The 13,069-nt window shown below is 42.3% G+C and overlaps 1 long non-coding RNA gene across 1 annotated transcript in view; it reads left to right on the forward strand.

The window, feature by feature from the left end:
• LOC149467291 (uncharacterized) overlaps window positions 1-7,988 on the forward strand; it is a 34,401-nt gene extending 26,413 nt beyond the window's left edge. The window contains exon 3 of the long non-coding RNA XR_016311974.1: window positions 7,843-7,988. This is a non-coding gene — a long non-coding RNA (uncharacterized LOC149467291). The remainder of the gene's footprint in view (window positions 1-7,842) is intronic.
• Window positions 7,989-13,069: the final 5,081 nt, after the last annotated feature.

The following is a 13,069-nucleotide window of genomic DNA, read 5'->3' on the forward strand; positions in this document are numbered from 1 at the left end:
AGAGAGTGGTGGCAGATACAGAGCGGTTAGTAAGGTGAATGAGTCTGGCAGCAGCATTCATGATGGACTGGAGTGGGGATAGCCTGCGATGAGGTAGGCCAGTGAGGAGGGAGTTACAGTAGTCGAGGCGTGATATAATAAGGGAGTGAATGAGTGGTTTCCGTGGTTAGGAACGGTCGTATCTTGGAGATGTTGCGGAGGTGAAGTCTACATGAGTTTGTCAGCGATTGGACCTGGGGCTGAAAGGACAGATTGAAGTCTAGGATTAGACCTAGTACCTTGGCGTGAGGGGTGGGACTGATGTTGATCATGATGGAGAAGTCAGGGGAGGGCACGGGTTGGGGGGAATACTAGGAGCTTGGTTTTGGAAAGGTTGAGTTTGAGGAAATGGAGTGACATCCAGTCCGATATGTCACTTTGTAGGCTGGTGATGCGATTGGAGACTAAGGGGGTGAGGTGAGGGGTAGAGAGATAGATTTGCGTTTCATCAGCATAGAGATGGTGGTTGAAGCCGTGGGAGTTTACCAATTGGCCAAGGGAGGAGGTGTAGATGGAGAAGAGGAGGGGTGCGTTAAAGACTGTCTTCTGCCTAAACAGTTGTTTTGGTCAGAGAGGATTAGAGTACATTCCTCTGTTGGATTTTTAGTTGTATCCTTTGTCCACATTAGGGAAAGTTTCTCCAGCAGAACTGCAACAAAACACATTTCCTTCAGTAATATTGTGGTAGGCTGTAACCTCTATCAGGTTATCACTTTCAGGGCCCATCCATACCAGGGTGTTTCTTTCAACACATGCACGTTAATGTGTATTGAGTTAAAGCAGCCCAATCGCATGAATGGGTTGCCAGTGCACCATAGCGGAACAAAAATCAGACATGAATCTATAGATAATAAGAAAAGAGCTTTTATTAAATATAAAAATATAGGAACACTATCATCGTTTAAACAATACAAAGAATATAACAGAATATGCAAAAAGGAAATAAATGTCGCAAAAATTGAAAACGAACAACAGATTGCAAAAGATAGCAGGACAAACCCCCAAAAATTCTTAAAATATATTAATAGTAAAAAAGTCAGGTCTGAGCTTGTAGGCACTTTACAAAATAATCTAGAGTGGGTGACTGGGGACAAAGAGAAGGCAAATTTATTAAATATCTTCTTCAGCTCTGTGTATACAAAGGAGCATGGGGGAGCTCTTGTCCATAATGGGCATGATATTGACAGATGATCCACATTGGCTCACAATTGATATGATCCAGAAATATTTAGACAGAATTACGGTGGATAAAGCACCTGGACCAGATGGCATACACCCAAGGGTCCTTAAAGAATTGAACTCTGTCATTTCAAAGCCATTGTTTCTAATTTTTAGGGACTCTTTAATGATTGGTATAGTACCACTGGATTGGCTTAAGGCCAATGTATTTAAAAAGGGGTCAAAATCTTTACCAAGTAATTATAGTCCTGTTAGTTTAACTTCTATAGTTGGGAAGATACTGGAGAGTTTAATAAAAGACCACATAGATGAGTTCTTGCTGGAAAAAAAATATTTTGAGCAACAGACAGCATAGATTCATGAAAGACAGAAGTTGTCAAACAAATCTGATTTCTTTTTATGAGGGGGTGAGCAAAACCTTGGACAGATGGGTGATGGTGGACGTGGTATACTTGGATTTTGCAAAAGCATTTGATACAGTTCCCCACACGGCTAATGTGTAAGGTAAAGTCTACAGGCTTGGAAAAATCTGTATGTAAATGGAAAGAAAACTGGCTAAAAGATCGTATTCCGAGAGTAGTGGTTAATGATTCATACTCTGAATGGTCTAGGGTTATCAGTGGTGTACCCCAAGGTTCAGTGTTGGGACCCTTACTTTTTATTATATTTATAAACGATATAGGGTCTGGGATTAAAAATCCCATTTCAGTCTTTGCAGATGACACCAAGCTGTGCAGTGGAATAACTTTCTTACAGGATGTCTCCAACTTAGAAGCCAATCTCAATGCACTGTTGAATTGGGCAACTATGTGGCAAATGAGGTTTAATGTTGATAAATGTAAGGTTATGCACTTGGGGACTACTAGGGGGGTACAACTAGGGGAATCAATGGTGGAGAAGGATTCGGGGGTTCTGGTAGATCACAAGCTTAATAATGGCATGTAATGTCAAGCTGCGGTTTCTAAAGCGAGCAAAATCCTCTATCGTATTAAAAAAGGTATAGACTCCAGAGAGATATCATTTTTCCCCTGTACAAATCATTAGTAACACCTCATCTGGAATATGCAGTTCAGTTTTGGGCACCAATTCACAAAAAGAACACTGGGGAACTGGAGAAAGTACAGAGAAGGGCAACTAAACTGATAAGAGGCACGGAGGAGCTCAGCTATGAGGAAAGATTAGAGGAACTGAATTTATTCTCTCTTGAGAAGAGGAGATTAAGGGGGGATATGATCAACATGTATAAATACATCAGTGGTTCATATAGTGAACTCGTTGTAGAGCTATTCACCATGAGGTCACCACAGAGGACAAGGGGGCACTCTTTACGTTTGGAGCAAAATAAATGTATTCTCCAAATACGGAAAGGTTTCTTCACAGTAAGAGCTGTGAAAATATATAATAGACTCCATCAAGAGTTGGTTCTGGCCAGCTCAGTGGATTGCTTTAAAAAAGGCCTGGATTCTTTCTTGGATACACAGAATATAACTGGTTACTAACATATTTAGGTGAAATTGATCCAGGGAATATCCGATTGCCTCTCAGGGGATCAGGAAGGAATTTTTTCCCCTGCAGGAAGAATATGAATCATGCTTTGCTGTGTTTTTTGCCTTTCTCTGGATCAACTGTGGGTGTAGGATTATAACTTTTTTTTTTTTTATGGTTGAATTGGATGGACTTTTGTCTTTTTTCAGGCAGACTAACTATGTAACTATGTAGCTACATGCATCAAGTTTGCACAATGCACATAACATGTACTGCACTTCAGTGCTGTGTATGGACCCTAAGTGCCCAGGTAAACCACAACCTCCCCTACAATGCCCCAAAGATTTTCTGAGATGAGACTACACACAGGTATGTATTATTATTATACAGGACTTACAGTTGTGTTCAAAATAATAGCAGTCAAACATCACTAACCTGATCAATCACTGTTTTTGGTAGAAAGGATATTTCTACATGGCAAATAATTTACTAGCAGGTGTAGTAGAGCAATAGAAATCCAACAGACCCAACAGTCATGACATGCATGCTGCTCATTCTGTGTAATTGAATCATTAATTGAAAGGGGCATGTTCAAAATAATAGCAGTGTGGAGTTCTATTAGTGAGGTTATTCATTCTTTGAAAAACAGGTGGTAATTATTGCCCTTATTTAAGGAAGGAAGGCAGCAAATGTTGTACAGTACATGCTGGTTACAGTGCATTTCTCTCTGAAATTCTGAGGAAAATGGGTCGTTCCAGACATTGTTCAGAACAACAGCGTACCTTGATTAAAAAGTTGACTGGAGAGGGGAAAACATATAAAGAAGTGCAGAAAATAATAGGCTGCTCAGCTAAAATGATCGCAAATGCTTTAAAATGGCAACCAAAACCTGAAAGACGTGGAAGAAAGCGAAAAACTACCATTCGAATGGATAGAAGCATAGCCAAAATGGCAAGGACTCAGCCAACAATCAGCTCCAGGAAGATCAAAGAAGTTACCTGTGAGTACTGTTACAATTAGAAGACGTCTATGTGAAGCCAAGCTATCTGCAAGAAGCCCCCGCAAAGTCCCCCTGTTGAAAAAAAGACGTGCTGAAGAGGTTACAATTTGCCAAAGAGCACATTGACTGGCCTAAAGAGAAATGGCGCAACATTTTGTGGACTGATGAAAGTAAGATTGTTCTTTTTGGGTCTAGTGGCCGGAGACAGTTTGTCAGACGACCCCCAAACACTGAATTCAAGCCACAGTACACTGTGAAGACAGTGAAGCATGGTTGCGCAAGCATCATGATATGGGGATGTTTCTCATACTACGGTATTGGGCCTATTTATCGCATACCAGGGATCATGGATCAGTTTGAATACATCAGAATACTTGAAAAGGTCATGCTGCCTTATGCTGAAGAGGAAATGCCCTTGAAATGGGTGTTCCAACAAGACAACGACCCCAAACACATCAGTAAACGTGCAACATCTTGGTTCCAGACCAACAAGATTGACTTTATGGAGTGGCCAGCCCAATCCCCGGATCTTTATCCCATAGAAAGCTTGTGGGGTGACATAAAAAATGCAGTTTCTGAGGCAAAACCAAGAAATAGAGAAGAACTGTGGAATGTAGTCCAATCATCCTGGGCTGGAATACCTGTTCACAGGTGCCAGAGGTTGGTTGACTCCATGCAACACAGATGTACAGCAGTTCTCAGAAACAGTGCTTATACAACTAAATATTCATTAAGTGATTCAAAGGAAAGCAAAATCTTCAAACATTTTTCAGTTTATATAGTGAATGTTTAAGTTTGTAAAGAAGAATACAAACACTGCTATTTTTTTGAACAGTCTAATATTCACTTTTCTAAATTTTTTTTAGAGGAACAACACAAATTTGATATATTTTTCTTCATGTTTTGATTTGGAATAGAATGTGTAGTGTTCCCAATGCATTTGTGTGTATGGAAATAAAAGCTATTAGAAGGATTTTGAGCTTTATTCACTTTTTTCAACACACTGCTATTATTTTTAACACAACTGTATATAGCGCCAACAGTTTGTGCTGCACTTTACAATATAAATGTAGACAGTACTGCTACAATACAATCAAAATAAGAGGATTAAGAGGGCCTTACTCATAAGAGCTTACAATCTAATAGGGTGTGGCAAGTGGTACAAAAGGTTACAATTGTGTGGGATGAGCTGGTGGAAGTGATAAATATCTATGTGGAGGTATGATAGGCTTCCCTAAAGAGATGAGTTTTCAGGGACCACCTAAAGGCAGCCAGAGTAGGGGATAGCTGGACAGATTGAGGGAGAGAGTGCCAGAGGATGGGAGAGGCTCTAGCAGTGGATCATCCACGGAAAGAGCCGAAGATGTCGGCTCGGTCATGTGATCAGCTGTGTCCAATCACAGCTGATCACATGTAAACAGGGAAATGCCGGTTATCGGCATTTCTCTCCTCACGAGCTGTCATGCTGACAGCTCATAAGGAGAGGAGAACCGGTAATCGGCATTCCTCGGAGGGGACATGTACACAGATCATCAGAGCACTGATGATCAGTGTGCCCTGATGATCTGTGTAGCCCCAGCAGCGCCACCTGTCAGTGTCCATCAGTGCCAGCTCTCAGTGCTCATCCATGCCACCTGCCAGTGCCCATCAGTGCCACATTTCAGTGCCCATCAATGCCACATATCAGTGCCCATCTGAGCTGCCTTTCAGTGTCACCCATCAGTGCCAGTCAGTGCCACCTATCAATGCCAATCAGTGCCACCTATCAGTGCCAGTCAGTGCCGCCTAACAGTGAGCATCAGTGCCCGTCAGTGCCACCTATCAGTGCCGCCTATCAGTGCTAGTTAGTGTGACCTATCAGTGCCGCCTATCAGTGCCATATATGAGTGCTGCCTTTCAGTGATGCCTGTCAATGCCCATCAGTGCCAACTACCAGTGCCTCCTCATCAGTGCAGCCTATCAGTGCCCATCAGTGCAGCCTATCAGTGCCCATCAGTGCAGCCTCATTAGCGCACATCAGTGAAGGAGAAAAATCACTTATTTACAAAATTTTATAACAAAAACGAAGAAAAAACGTTTTTCTTTCAAAATTTTCAGTTCTTGTTTTTTTTTAAGAAAAAATAATAAACCCAGAGGTGATTAAATACCACCAAAATAAAGCTCTATCTGTCACAAAAGAATGATAAAAATTTCATATGGTACAGTGTTGCATGACCGCGCAATTGTCATTGAAAGTGCAACAGCGCTGAAAGTTGGAAATTGGCCTGGGCAGGAAGGGGGTACAAGGGCCCTGTAGGCTAGTGGTTAAGGAAGTGGTGCGACATCCATGCTGATATGTCAGTTAGTAAGTAATGCGAGAAGAGAGTGAAGGAGTGAGGCGAGGTGTAGAGAAATAGATTTGGGTGTCTTCGGCATAGAGATGGTATTTGAAGCTGTGGGAGGTTATCAGGTGACCAAGAGAGGAGGTGTAGATAGAGAAGAGAAGGTGTCCAAGAACAGAGCCTTTTGGGACCCCTACAGAAAGAGGAAGGGGAAAAGAGGAGACAGAATTATAGGTAACACTGAAGGAGCACTGTGACAGGTAGAAGGAGAGCCAGGATAGAGCTAAATCTCAGAGACCAAAGCAGTAGAGTTTATTGAGAAGGAGCGCGTGGTCAACAGTATCAAAGGCTGTAGGGAGGTCTATAAGTAAGAGTATGGATTAGTGGCCATTAGTTTTAGCAGTTAGCAAATCATTAGTTAGTTTTACTAGGGCAGTTTCTGTGGAAGCCAGACTGTAGGGGGTCAAGAAGTATCCTCCACATTCCTGCATCTGTGAGTTGGAAATTCTCCACCATTTTGTAAGAAGGCAATATACATTGCAATTAAACAGTAGGTGACAATACAAAGCAGCTGCCTATATGTAGTAACATTGGAAGAGAAGTATGGCCAAAGCTTTTTTGGACATGCTTTTTCCATGTTGGCTTACGTCATGGAATCGCTCCAGGCTGTGAAAGAATCCCAATCATATTGTTGGGATCCACCCAGTTGCCTGAATGGAGGCTGGCTCAGCCTTTCAGTGCTTGGTTTATAGCTGGAGCCAGCTGCTCTCGCCCTCTCCAAGTCACAGGAACAGGAAGTGAGGTGAAATTTCCTTAACTGTTTTGCCTGGAGTTGGGCTTTAAATATCCAATATTTGGTCAGTGTTATCCTAAATAATAACTAAGCATGCATTGTAAATTATAGTTATAGAAGGATCAGGAAACCAAAATGTGGTAAATTGCAATTATAATGTTCTTTCTATTGCAGAGCAGGAACAATAGACAATTACACTTTCTGAGTACTCTTGGATAAGTGGTGTTATACCCTTGATTTTTATTGAATGCTGATTATTTCCTTTGTGATAGAGAAGCGATAATTATACTGATGCTTTATGTTGTTGAAATTTCTACAATTATTTCCGGACTAAAAGTTCAAGTGCAAGAAACTAATGGAGATGGATTTTTTATAGCACAAATGTGATTCAAAATTCAAAAATGATTAAAAAAAAAGGGGAATAATTTGGCCAATATTGTCATAATCTCCTTTAGATTTTTAAAGGAGATGTTTCTCAACTGGGGTGCCAATTGGTTTTCCCTGGGGTGCTGTAAGTATAGGACCCAGTTTGCCCTGCATCAACATCATGAGTTGCTGGCTTTAGGGCTGGAACGCAGATATCATTCATTGCTATTGTCATGGCAGCCAATTTACTTGCACCATGGCAATGCTTGACAGTGATCAAGGGCAGATGGCATGCAGGGTGCCCGCAGCATTCAGGAGAAGATAAATGTCCACCTCCTCCACCTCTCACCCACTGCTACACTGCTGGAGCCAATAGTAGGGCTCTGATGCAAATAGGGAACTCTGTGTTCGGAGGGCTCTGTGACAGGAAGACTCTAGTGTGAAGTAGGGATTCATGTATAGGGGCAACTCTGATGTAATGAGAGGCTGTCATGTATAGGGGGCCTCTAATGGATAGGGGGGCTCTGGATGTCATGGGGGACCACTGATGTGAAGGGGGTTTCTTATGTGAAGTTAATTTCACCAAGGAAGTTGTGTGCATTGTTCCCAGGATCAGGTTTCCAACTGATAAGTAACCTTTACATTTTTTTACATTTTAGACTGGAGTGCCTCCAGAATTTGCATACTTTCAAAGGGTGACGTGACCGAAAAAAGGTTGAGAAACGCTGAACTGTACAATGATAATGACACTCTTACAGTGGTATTCTATAACGGTCCTGTGAATTATTATTTGGTCCCAAATTTATTTAGTGAACATGCCAATTACAAACAGCATTTTCAGTTTTATCTGGCATTCACTGGTGTTCTCGGCACCAGCTTGGTGTCAGTGTTTAATGCAGAGCTTTTGGCACTATCAATAGTGAAAAAGATCATTACCCTTAACCACCCCATAGCTATAATCTCACTTAATCATTACAATTAAGCATTAACACCTAGCCTCACATTTAAGCTAACTGTTGCATAGTGCCTCCCAAGTACGGTGCATTGATTGGCAGCCCAGCACACACTATACAGCAGTATTCCATGCACCTTTCTTGCTGTACATCACAAAGTACATGCTGTGTCAAAAAAAATTAGTTGCATTGTGATGCATTGGCAAAATATTTAAAAAAATGGGGTGACCTAACACAATGCACAATAACATACCACAATGCACCACTAGTGTGTGAACACCACCTAAAACTTACCTTAGCCAAAACACTGATATGCAAGTGTTAACATTTTGTCATTAGGAAGGTCTCGTATCTATCTCTAACTAACACCACTAGCCACTTAAGCTGGCCATACATTTTTGTTCAAAAGCGGGCTGAACAAAAAAAAATGATTTGATTGCCCCATTCATATATTTTGTGGATGGGCGAATCATCCCCGCTTTGCTATTGTGTTCTTACAGTGGGGAGACTTCCCTGCCCTCAGAATACACAGATCAGTGTTGCCATGCTATAGCCAGCAGCACTGATCGTTCAGGAAAAACCCAACAGGCTGGTTGTTCAGAAGTCGATTGGTAGATTGATATCTGTACAACCAGCCTACCCATACATGGATTGGAATTTGGCTAGTCTCTGCTGAACCAGCCAAATTTTGATCCATGTATGGCCACCTTTACCTAACAAAGCATTGAGCATGACTGTCACAGGAAAGGCAGAGGCATCTTTGATGTACAAGATGTAATTGACAGCCTGGATTTTCCTTCTTTGCACTATACAAGAATATAGCAAAACCCAATAAGAGAATAGCTGGGTCTTTGGGAACAGACTGGGGCAATTTTTGTTGATCTTGTGCCAGTGAGTTGTTCATAAGTTGAATTAGCAGCAGAAAACTTTGGCAAAGGAAAGGGTTTTTCTAAACCAACTAGAGCTACTACAGTACAACATAAAAAAACAGATAAGTGAGCGCTAGAAGTAACTATAGCCGCTGAACACAAAAGGTACCAAATCAACCTCCAAAACTCATATGTAAACAAAAGGTGCAGCGCTATGGAATCCAAGATGAACGAATAGAATAAAATAGTATTAAAACCAGTATCTCGTTCTACATAAACTATTGTGAACAATACATTATAGTGCAAAACACATTAAAGTGCAAAGAACATTAAAGTCCACATAATATATGTCACTATGTCGTGACTAATTCAGAGATAATCGTGAGTGCCCAGTCCACAATATCCCAGTGGGTTGAGTGTTGAGAGGATCATGAGGATCCCTACTGACAAATAAATAAACGTGGTGATATCCAAAATCGATATGACTGGTGAGTGCGCAGTCTTATATCGATTTTGGATATCACCACGTTTATTGGTTACAATTGGCAATTGGTTACAGAGACACCAGGCACTGCATTGTGGGGGAGGTTGGCTAAGTTATGTATTCTCCCATACCCAGAAGTACCAGGTATTTTCCAGGGAGCACAAGGTACTGTAGCAGGGCAAGGCCATGCCATTGCATGATTAGGCAGTTTAGGCCAAAGGAAACAAGCACATTAATGAGACAGGTGTGTGTTTCCTTCATATTGGAGGTAGAATCAGAGCTCAGGGCAGCACCCTCCCGAGGGGGTCAGTGACTGCAAGGGAGCAATGAGAGAGGTGCATCCACACTGACCTGACCTGTCTAGCCCAGGGCAGTTTTAGGCACGAGCCTGTGAATATGGGAAACAGTTCATGAGCAACTGGATAGCTGCAGAAATGACACCGAGCTGAGGTACAGCGGTTGGTGCAGGAGGACAAACACTGCTAAGCTGAGCTGTAAAGCTGCTTAAAGAGCCACAAGACTGAATACTGTTTATGTTTGATTGATGGTGAGAATCCCTGCGTGGGAAGCCTATTGTAGCACTACCCCCTTAGAAGTCGCTGAAGTGATGGGTCCCCCTATAGTCCTGCACAGCCAGGCAACATGCATTTTCCATTCAGACTTGCATCCAGGTGACAGTAACCAGTTCTTGAGTTTGTTTTTGGATTTTTTTACGGGAATTTAAACTTGCATGGGGTAAGGAGTGTATGGGATGCCCAAGGGAATGGCAACAGAGGACAAACTTCCTGGAACTATATACAAGTCTTTACAGCAAAAATTTCTATTCTGGAGAGCTAGCCAGCATCTCCTGTTGTATCACCCCAGACCACAGATACTGTTCTATTCAGCTGTTCTGGGTGAATTCCTGGGCAGGGGATCCAGTGCCTTTCATTTTAAGGGTAAGACAGTAGCAGCTAATCCAGTTTCCCACCAGAGTGCTGCTTACTCATACTGGCCCAGGGGGTGCAGGTCTACTCAGTCCTCCTCTTATGAGCTGTTGGGTTGGTGGCTGCTCTCAGACCTTCTGTTTGGTCGCTCCTTCCCTGCTGCATAGGTGGTCCTCACTCTGGGGACTGATGAGGTCCTGAGCTTTTTCTCCTTACCAGCTCCTCTGCCTGTAGGTGAGCCCCTCCCATCTGGGCCCCCTCCCAGGCCCCTGTTCTCCAGCTTCTCACTTCTCCATCTTCCAGCTGACCTCTCCCCCTGCTGAGCAGGTTCGGTCACTCTTAAGTGTTGTCTTGGCCCCAAGCCAAGCCTCCTGTTGGGGATTGGCTAAGATCCCCTGACAGTGCAGACCAGTCACTCCTCACTGCCTCCCACTGCTGCTAGAATTTTCTCCAAAACTCTAAAGCAGGGGGAAATTCCAGAGAGCTGGTCTGCAGAGCCTCTCAGCTCTGACCTGAATTTGACCTCCCTCTGACTATTACCACAGGTTACTACTCATCCTTTGACTAACAATTTAGAATCTAGCTCCCACTAGCTACCTAGGAGGGCGCTACACTTTTTTGTGAACTTTTGCTTTGTTTTAAAAAAAAGTGGGCAGAAAAGCCCTAAACCGTACCTCTTTTATGGAGTAAATTCACTGTTTGGCGCTACCAAAGAGCTATTAAACCCCCAAATCATCACAGCACAATCATCACAGCACCTAAAGTAAATGCTACTTAGGAACTACACGGAAAAGTGAATCTGTAATGAACACAGGTACAGGTTCACTTTGAAGATTTTCTTTTTTCAAATTCTTTATTTACAAGAACCAATGAGGTTACAAATACAGCTGTAGGCAAATAAATTATGCATCAAGTTCTCTAAATGCATGGTCAGTCCAATCTTTCTCATATCCAGGCTCTTGCTGTTGGATCACAACAGAACAGAGATACAATACAGTTGTAGATTTGTTATTATATTCTTGTGGGATTTGTGTTTTTTCTTTTTTAAATAGCTTTATACCAATAACTATTGTGTCTAAAGGAGGGAGTGGGTTGAATTGGGATATAAGGGTATTAACTAAGGAGGATCCCACTTTTTTTCATGTCTACCATGCAACAGCCCAGAATACTCTATACCAGATATACCATGTCTGAAACATGCAGACGGTTGATAGTGAGAGCGTGTTGTTTTTAATATGAAATGGTAATTTGAAGTGCAGTAAATCATTAGCTAAACAAGGACATAGACAAGAAAAACATAAAACTAATGAACTGTCATCCAAGATAAATGTTGTTAATGACTTTAAACCTGCAGAGACTCAGCAGCAAAACCAACAGGGTATTGACAGCACAGGAAGGTGTGGTGTACTCCTGGCCACATTAAACCTTCTCAGATAATTCTGTGGAATGTATATGTGCTAAAAAACAACAATATCGTAACAAAACACAATCTTTTTCCAAAAAAAGGGTGTGAGACACACAGCTCAAAGCATTATTTCCAGTAAATCTAATTTCGCAATAATAATTTAAGAAATTTGGAATTCATTTGTCAGTGTAAAAATGTCTACAATGGTGCAATATGCAAAACAGGCTTAGAGAACCTGTTTGGTTCTCACTAGCTTGAGAGGCACAGCTTAGAGTTGCCAAGCTTGAAATTACTGACAGACCGTAAGAAATAATTGAGGTGGTGTAACAATCTGCTAGTGGGTGCATTTTGTTTGCAGGTCATGGGCAGTTAGTTCTTTTCCCGCTGAACATTGGAGATTTAATTCTGGTAGATTTGTATGTTCACCTCCACCATGTGCATTATATAATTATTTTGCTGCAAGCTCACTTCTTCCAAACATTCCTCAGCACTGCGGACATGGTTGTGCTGCAAGCTTCTCACCTGGTTTCAGCCAACAGGCTTTAATGTAACATGGGTACATTTAGCCTGTGCCTGATCCAATGTTTTTGTTTGCTGTTTGTCTGTCTGTAATTTGAAATGCTTTTGGTTAGGACTTGAACTACCCATGGATTCTGCCTCAACCTGAAGCCTGTCCTAATCTTCTGCCTGTTCTAGAATTACATCTTTTTTTGCTGCCTACCCTGACCTAATGCCTGTTTTGTGGATTATGCTTGCATGCTGTCCACTTTATGCAGTCCAAATTTGGTTCTGCAAATCAGCAATCACCATCCATGCTGTATGTTTTGCTTTGGTGTGTTAGTAGCATAACATCTGCATTATATGCAGGGTTCTACCTGCATGGAGTTTGCATGTTCTCCCCATTCTTGTGTAGGTTTGTTCTGGGCAGGCCTGGACTGGCCATAGAGCACCCACAGCATTTGCCACCGGGCTGTGTGTTCTAAGAAGAGCAGCCTGTTGACTGGGCCGCATAGTGGGAGGTAAGCAGTGGCTGTGGTCTGGACATGGCTAACACTGACCGCGGCTGCTGCTCACCTCCTGCTATGCAGCCATGCCTACAGCAGGGCCAGCGGTGGCAAACTGGGAGTGCAGAAGAAGGGCGCCAGCAGGGGACACATACCAGGCCACTGGAAATACACTGCACTGCTGGATTTGGCTGTCTCTATTTTGAATTGGGCTGTCTCTTTGCTGGATTGCGATGTCCCTTTGC

Source organism: Staurois parvus, unplaced genomic scaffold, assembly GCF_062004578.1.
Source record: "Staurois parvus isolate SC_StPar_1 unplaced genomic scaffold, SC_StPar_1.0 ptg000116l, whole genome shotgun sequence".
Classification (NCBI taxonomy): Eukaryota; Metazoa; Chordata; class Amphibia; order Anura; family Ranidae; genus Staurois; species Staurois parvus.